At 40.5% G+C, this 9,032-nt stretch overlaps 1 pseudogene; it reads left to right on the top strand.

Moving 5' to 3' along the window:
• Positions 1-5,338: 5,338 nt before the first annotated feature.
• LOC150032561 (uncharacterized) lies at positions 5,339-8,611 on the top strand (annotated as a pseudogene).
• The last annotated feature ends 421 nt before the right edge of the window (positions 8,612-9,032 follow it).

Genomic DNA, 9,032 nt, shown 5'->3' on the forward strand with positions numbered 1-9,032 from the left:
TAGCTTTTCTGTCTGCTTTGAGCTGTTTGCATACGAGCCTTGATCTTCTATATTGCCCCATTCATGGTTTGCACTTGCTCAAGTCCTAGCAATTTCCTCTCACCTACCTCATCCCAACACACAGGAGACCTACAGCTCTTCCCATAGAGGGCTTCAAACGGCAACATGTCAATGGTAGTCGGATAACTGTTATTATGCTAATTCCATCAAATACAAGTGAGAGGCTCAACTCCCTGAAAACTCTAATGCACAAGTGCACAACATATTCTCCAATGTCTAGTTCAAACGTTCTTTCTAACCATCAGTCTGTGGGTGAAAAGTTGTATTAAAAATCAATAGAGTACCCAATGCTAATTAGAGGCTCTTCCAAAAACTAGATGTAAAACGAGAGTCACTGTTTGACATAGTTGAAACTAGTATAAAAAAAAGTGTGACAACCCCTTCCATATATAACTATGAAACTTAAGATGCTGAAAACCAACAATACTTTAACACGCTCAAGTTGAGAAATATGAAAACAGTCGTGAGCTTAAGAAAGACTTATCCACTAAAAACATATATCTAAACTTACCATTCTGTCACAGGGAAAACTTCATATGTGTAGTGGAGAAACTGGTCATGCTATAAAATGCGTCATCTAAAGATACGTACCATAACAAATTTGCTCAACTGAATACTTCTTCTACTCTAGAAGCGCCGACTGTGATGTCTCTCTTATGGTCTACATATCTGAGAATAACTCTATCTAATTAAGTCTCACATTCATGAGAAACTCATCATGAGGCTCTATACTGTCATGGGTTATAAAACTGCTTAAGCCAATCCTCATATTATTTTTTAGCCTTAAAATAATCACATATCATTACTTAGACCCTGTTGCGGATAAGTCTAAAATTCCCTCTAAAAATGAGGTTTTGAAGTCCCTAGATGCTAAAGCATTAGTCAATTGATAACACATTTCCATAAGCATTATTCAATTGATAACTCGTACTCCCTAGAGCTAGTTAATTCATCGCCCATGCAAGGGAAAACGTACTATCTTGTACTGCTCCAAACCCACCTATAGCAACTTTTTGTTATCAACTCAACTTTATTACTAGTCAATCCCTTATGCCAGTGGTGATATTGGAAGATCCAACTTACTTACTTTTGTGCATATACCACTTTTGTCTACCTCAAGTTTGATTAATTTCCTTTTCCAATCAAATTGATGGTCTTGCCAGTTCATGTTTCGAACTTGCACACTACGTCAAAATCCCTTAAATCTTACTAATGCCCTCAATGGTTTACCTCTTAACTAATGAAGCATCAACATAGCATGTCAATAGTTCTTGAACATCTACTGTTACTAGTAACTCCATTTAGCTTATCCTTTCTCAACCTTTTATTTTGGTAACAGATTCTTGTGTTAAAACAAAGTTCCATATCGATCACCTATGTAAGCTATCTTTCCATCCAACTCATATTCTCCTAAAATTCCACATGATAATGAGATATTTTTCTTTTACACCAAAACAAATTCCTTGTAACCCCTCATATCATACCTCCAAACCATAATTAACTGGGAGTTTTGAACACATTAAATTCCTTTCTATTTCCAAAAGAGTAAACTTTCCTAGATACTTTTTTTTCCATTTTCCAAGTGGAACATAATCTCTTTACTAAAGTATATTTTACTTAACTCCTCCATAAGTCTTATCTCTCTCACTAAGAATTTTCATCTTGTAGAATTCTCCTTTGCCAATTTTCATGCTTTTAAACTCCAAAAGACTTTCGTTTGTTCATATTTGTCCAACTTTGATCTACTCATCACAATAAGGCTTTGGATTTAATTAATCTAGGCACTCTAAAATAATCCTTCAACCCAAACAAATAACTCTTTACTTTATCCCCTTTTAGTCTAAACTCATGTCCAACTATTTTGGCTTCCTTTAATGACTTCAACTAAGTTGATATTCCAAAAGAATCCTTCATATCACTACACATACTTTATCTAATCCATCAAGTCGTAGTATTACCAAAGTGATTATGACTTATTAATCATTTCCAAAATTCCTCTAAAAATGTTTGGTTTTAATATCTCAGAACCTTTAATAGTCTCTTCTTTTTCTCCTTCTTATCCATAAAACAACTTTTAACCTTAACTTAAGTACGTGGCCTGTGAAGGAATTTATTTATACTAACACAAATTTCCATACTTAAAAAAAAAAAAAAAGACATAATACTAGTCCCTAATGAATTCTTATCTAGACAATTTCATTCTCTGGCTTAAACATTTATACCTTTATTCCTAAATTGTCATAACTCTACAGAGTTTCATCAACCTTTAAGATCTCTGAACTGAGGTTTATATTTGTTTGTTTCTAACATAATTTCCATGAGATAAAGTTCCAAGTGACCTCATAATTTTATATATTTTTTTTCTCGTTTTGTAGCATCATACCTGAATAATCCGCTTATAATAACTTCTAACGAGTCACTGACCTAGCATTAGAATATAACTAGTGCATTTAAGCTAAACAAATATTTTAATGCACAATTATCATAAAACTTGAAATTGATAAGACATACCTGACGATGACGAGGAATTCGTTCATGGGCCACAGGGACAATCTGGACTTACATAGTAAGTCAGTCTACAGAACCAAAAACATGGGCTATGATACCAACTGTAACGACCCGACCCCCTAGGTTTTAGGTAAGGTCGTTACTAAATACATTCATGCATGGGACTCAAAACAACACTCGGTTATGGCGAAATAAATGTTAATTAAATAAGGTAAGTTCAAAATACTTTCATTAAATTGAAATACTAAAACAATAGTAGGGTACCCATAAATCATAAAGGATAATAAATAATTCTGAAAAATGATTCTTAAAAGTAAGTTTTAAACATCAAAACTAAAAGTTAAGATAGACATGAAAAGAACTCTAAATCTCATGAGCGGAAGCGTAAAAACTAGTCCCAGTAGCTCGAACACGAATTTCGCTTGTCCATCGCGGGTGCATCTCTACCCTTACCTGAAACAACAACATGAGAAAGAATGAGTATAAAATACTTAGTAAGTAACCCCACCATTGGGGCCAGGCTAGGCATCTATGTCCTCTAGATACCTTCCTCTAGTGAAACATATAAACACCTCTAGTCCTCATGGGACACATATACACATGAAACAAAAAGGAGACTGAGTTCTATCCTACTGTAGTTAAGTATGCCCACTACCTCTGGTGAATCTCGAAGGAGACACAAAACTGATGAATCCCGAAGGAAACACAAACTGGTGAATCTCCAAGGAGACACAACCCCTGGTGAATCCTGAAGGAAACACAATCCCTGGTGAGCATCTAACTAATCAGTGAGGACACTATCATAATCTCAACATCACAAGTATCACAACATGGTTCTATACATACATATAGATCTCATCATCATGATTCTACAACGTACATATACCTCTTGTCATCCTAGTCTCATAACATACATATACATCTCATCATCATGGTTCTATAACATACATATAAATTACTTCAACATAGCTCTATAACATACGTATGCATCTCATCATCATGGTTCTATAACACACATATGAATTTCTTCATCATAGCTCTATAACATAAATATGCATCTCATCATCCTCAGATTCAGTAGGATCTCCAATAACAATAATATACTCAAATCATACTAGTATTCAAACATCTCTATGCGCAACTAGTCTTTTAAACCTTCATGTTAGCAAGGCATACATAAACATCAAACTATCAATATATTCTCAATAAATCATAATTATCATTGCCCGGGACTAGGGCAGTTCCAGTAGTATGATTACTTACCTCGATACTAGATTCAGATATCGATCCAAGCGATAGTCTTCAATAATCAATCTTTGAATTCAATTCCCCAACGAAGCTTGAGCAACAACCACCCTCAATATTCCAATCTCCAAATTCTTGCTTCAATCAAATCATGCTTCCAACTTTTAATCCCTTTCTCCCGTAAAATTTTCAATTCACAAATAATTTGACTCACCCCCTTCCACAATAAAATTAATTCTTGACATTAATTTCAAATTAAATTTGTGTGACATTAAAAGTCCAATTTTCATAACTTCCCTCCGATTAAACCAATAAATTGAAACACCTCTTCCTTCCAAAATGAAATTAATTCCTACCATTAATTTCCAAATTAAATAATTTCGACGTCAATCCATTAATTTTCAAATTAAATAATTTCAACGTCAATCCATTAATTTCCAAATTAAATAATTTCAACGTCAATAATTAAATTCCCGCAATTACACTTAAGTCCAAAAATTCCAAAAATGCCCTCAATTAATAAAAATACTGAAATTACATAAATAATAAAAATTCGAGGTGTTACAGTATGAATATTTTATCATTTTCGTTGATGATTATTCTAGATATGAGCATATTTACCTAATACATAATAAGTCTGATACACTTGAAATGTTTAAGGTATATAAGGCCGAGGTTGAGAACCAATTAGGTAAAAAGCTTAAAACATTTATATCAGATCGAGGTTGTGAGTATATGGACTTGAAATTCCAGGACTACTTGATAGAACACGGAATCCAGTCACAACGCATAGCACCTGGCACACATAAGCAAAATGGTGTGGCATAAAGGAGAAATAGAACCTTGTTAGACATAGTTCGTTCTATGATGAGTTATGCCCAGTTGCCAAATTCTTTTTGGGGTACACACAGTTAAAACTGCGGTGTATATTTTGAACATGGTTCCATTGAAAAGTGTTTTTGAGACACCTTACGAGCTCTAGAGATGACGTAAAAGTAATTTACATGACTTAAGGATATGGGGATGCCCAGTGTCACGGTCATGCTTGTCCATGGCCTGTTGCCCATGGCCGCATGCCCGATCCAACCCCCTTCTAGCATACTTTCATATCTTATATTGTATTAGCTTAGTTAGCTTGCTTTCTTTACATTTTCATTGTAAGTGACCACTCGCCCTTTTGCATATGCAAGGGAGCCAGTTGGCTTTTTGTTCAAAATGCACTAAACGGGGATAAGACTAACCATCACTTCCTCATACCCGGAGTAGTGCTCTATAAAGCTGTTGTTGTTGCTTATTGCTTTCTAGTCTACTACAATCTTTCTTTCTTCATTCACACTCACAAAAACTTCTTACGAAAACCTTTTTTCCAAACTCGTTTTCTAAAATTGTTTTCCCTAAAACGGGGGTGGAGGTTGCGAGAGGCACTCGGTGTGCCACCAACAGTCTGTATTCGAGTTGGCTGACTTGTTCGTGAGCAGGAACAAGTGCCGCACAATCGCTAAGAAAAGCTTCCGAAAGAGCGATTATGACAGTTGGTATCAGAGCCAAGTCGGCTCACAGAGGGAAGATCGGTGATCATGCGGCGACGAAAACCTGAACAAGTCCCATGTGGATAGGTTGGTAGAGATGGAAGGGCAAATGCTCTACCTGAGAGAGGTCCCGGATAGTGTCCATTTCCTAGAGACTCGGCTACAAGAAGTTGCTGAAAAAGCCGATGGAATTGATGCGGTAGTGGGCCGCCTAGATGGATTACCCGTCAGACAATTGATGATGAAGGTAGAGACCCTCGAGACTAAAACAGCACGGTCCGACAGCTTTGAACGTGGTGATAGCTCATCGGGCTCTGTTGCTCACATAGAGGAGCACGTCGAAGAGTTGGATGGCTCCCAAAAAGCAATACTTCAGATGGTAACCAATTTGTCTGAAGACTTTCGGTCGGCCCTTGACGTTGTCAAAGCCGAGATAGCGGATGTAAGTGCGAGAGTGAATCTCACCATCCGAGCGGTAGGGAAACAAACCCCATCTGGGGAGTAATGGCAGTAAGCCGAATAAAAATCCCAGAACCGAAACCCTTTTGTGGGGTGCGAAAAGCAAAAGCCCTGGAAAATTTTATCTTCGACCTTGAGCAATACTTCAAGGCGACGAACACAGTGACTGAAGAGTCGAAAGTCACACTAGCAACAATGCATCTGGCTGAAGATGCAAAATTGTGGTGGAGATCACGATTTACAGACATACAGGAAGGACGATGCACTATTGATACTTGGGACAGATTGAAACAAGAACTTCGCTCGCAGTTCTTCCCTGAAAACGTCGAGATCTTGGCTCGACAAAAACTCTGAGAACAGAAGCAAATGGGTAACATCAGGGACTACGTAAAACAGTTTGAAGGACTCATGTTGGACATACGAGATATGTCTGAAAAAGACAATGTCGTTTGCTTTGTTGAAGGGCTGAAATCGTGGGCGAAATGAAAACTATATGAACAGAGAGTACGAGATCTCCCCTCTGCCTATGCGGCAGCTGAACGACTATACGACCTTAGCACTGACTCGCAAGATGTGAGGAAGCAGTCAACTTCCTCAAATGGGGGAATTAGAAACAGTCGTTCAAGTTCTTTTTGACCTAGGGGAGGAGACAAGAACACAGGGGGGGACCGTAAATCATCCCAACCGAGATCAGGAAACAACTGGCGGGGGCCGCCAACACAGCATAACAATTACAATCGCCCCCTGTCTTGTTTCATATGTAGAGGGCCACACAGGGCGGGCGAATGTCCAAATCGAACCGCGTTCAATGCTTTTCAAGCCACATTAGCCTCTGCCTCCAATGACAAGGCTGAATTGGAGGAGACGGTAATCGAGCCAGCTGCAGAAATTGAGAATCCCAGGATGGGGGCATTGAAATTCTTATCTGAGCTCCAGAAGAAAATGGGAAAGGCGACAGAGCCACTAGAGAAAGGACTCATGTATGTGGATGCTTGGGTCAACCAAAGATCAGCCAAGAACACTATGGTCGACTCTGGGGCCACCCATAACTTCATGGCTGAAACGGAAGCCCGCCGCCTGAACTTGACTAGGGAAAGAGATGCAGCGAAGATGAAAGTTGTGAATTCTGCAGCCCTACCGATTACGGGGATAGCGAAGAGAACTCCAGTGAAGTTAGGAGACTGGAAGGGCCTCGTTGACTTCGTGATTGTCAAGATGGATGATTTTGACGTGGTATTGGGGATGGAGTTCCTACTTGAACATAAAGTCATACCAATGCCCCTCGCCAAATGTCTAGTCATTACCGGATCTACACCCACCGTAGTACAAGCCAGTATCAAGCAGCTAAATGGGGTGAGAATGATCTCAGCCCTTCAATTGAAGAGAGGCCTGGCCCACGGCGAACCCACGTTCATGGCCATCCCGATAGAATCAGTTGAATCCACTGAAGAGGAGATCCCCCAAGACGTTCTATTTGTCTTAGAAGAGTATCGGAATGTCATGCCTAAAAGCTTGCCCAAGTCCTTACCCCCACGAATGGGGATTGACCATGAGATTGAGTTGTTACCAGGGGCAAAGCCGCATGCCAAGAATGCATATCGGATGGCCCCGCCAGAATTGGCCAAACTCTGAAAACAGTTAGACGAATTGTTAGATGCAGGATTTATCAGACCGGCGAAGGCCCCTTACGAAGCCCCAGTACTTTTCCAAAAGAAGAAGGATGGGAGCCTCCGATTGTGCATCGACTATTGGGCCTTGAACAAGCTCACAGTCCGCAACAAATATCCCCTTCCTATCATTACTGACTTATTTGATCGGCTTCACGACGCTAAGTATTTCTCGAAGCTGGACCTACGATCGGGATATTATCAGGTCCGAATTGCTGAAGGAGACGAACCTAAGACGACCTGTGTCACGAGATATGGAGCCTTCGAATTCCTCGTGATGCCCTTTGGCCTCACCAATGCTCCAGCAACTTTCTGTACCTTAATGAACCAAGTGTTTCACAAATACCTCGACAAATTCGTCGTAGTGTATCTCGATGACATTGTGGTCTATAGTGCCTCGCTGGAGGACCATCGACATCACCTCCAACTAGTCTTCGAAAAGCTGAGGAAAAATCAGTTGTATGTAAAAAGAGAGAAGTGCTCTTTTGCCCAAGAGCGCATAAATTTCCTCGACCACGTGATTGAGTATGGTCGGATTGGTATGGAAGAGGACAAGGTGGCCGCAATCAGAGACTGGAGGGTACCATCATCCGTGACCGAATTACGATCCTTCCTCGAACTAGCCAACTACTATAGGCGGTTCTTAGAAGGATTCTCGAGAAGAATAGGGCCATTAACCGAACTGTTGAAGAAAGATAGCCAATGGAGCTGGACTTCTGAATGTCAAGCTGCCTTTAAGGGCTTGAAGAAAGCGATGATTGAGGGGTCGGTCCTCGGAATTGCCAACGTGACCAAGCCATTTGAAGTAGAGACTGATGCTTCTGACTTCGTGTTGGGCGGTGTCCTCCTCCAAGACAGACACCTCATTGTGTATGAGAGTAGGAAACTAAATGATGCCGAACGGGGGTATGCAGCCTCCGAGAAAGAGATGTTAGCAGTAGTTCACTGCTTGAGGGCCTGGAGACAGTATCTCTTGGGGCCAAGTTTGTGGTCAAGACCGACAACAACTCCATTTGCCACTTCTTCAACCAACTGAAGTTGTCGTCGAAACAGGCACAGTGGCAGGAGTGTCTAGCGAAGTTTGACTTCCAATTCGAACATAGACCGGGGAAAAGTAACCAAGGGGCCGATGCTCTTAGCTGAAAGAGCAAACATGCGGCCCTGTGCATGTTCACCCGCCTACAAGCAAGTACGTTGAGTACAATAGTACGAGAAACTGTCAAAACTCACTTGACAAACGACACAGCGACATAGGCCATCATACAGTTGGCCAAAGAGGGGAAGACACGCCAGTTTTGTGTGGAAGACGATCTACTATACACCAAGGGCAATCGCCTTTACATCCCCAGATCTGGGGAGTTACGAAGGTCGCTGATGAAGGAGTGTCACGACACACCATGGGTAGGACATAATGGTTGGCAGAGGACTTATGCCCTTCTGAAACAAGGCTACTATTGGCCAAGCCTTCGAGACGATGTCATGCAATTTACCAAGACTTGCCTTGTCTGCCAACAAGACAAGGTCGAAAGAGCGAAATTACCGGGTCTGCTGGAACCCCTACCTG

This window comes from Benincasa hispida, chromosome 11 (assembly GCF_027475165.1).
Source record: "Benincasa hispida cultivar pf3 chromosome 11, pf3_genome.v1.1, whole genome shotgun sequence".
NCBI classification, from domain to species: Eukaryota; Viridiplantae; Streptophyta; class Magnoliopsida; order Cucurbitales; family Cucurbitaceae; genus Benincasa; species Benincasa hispida.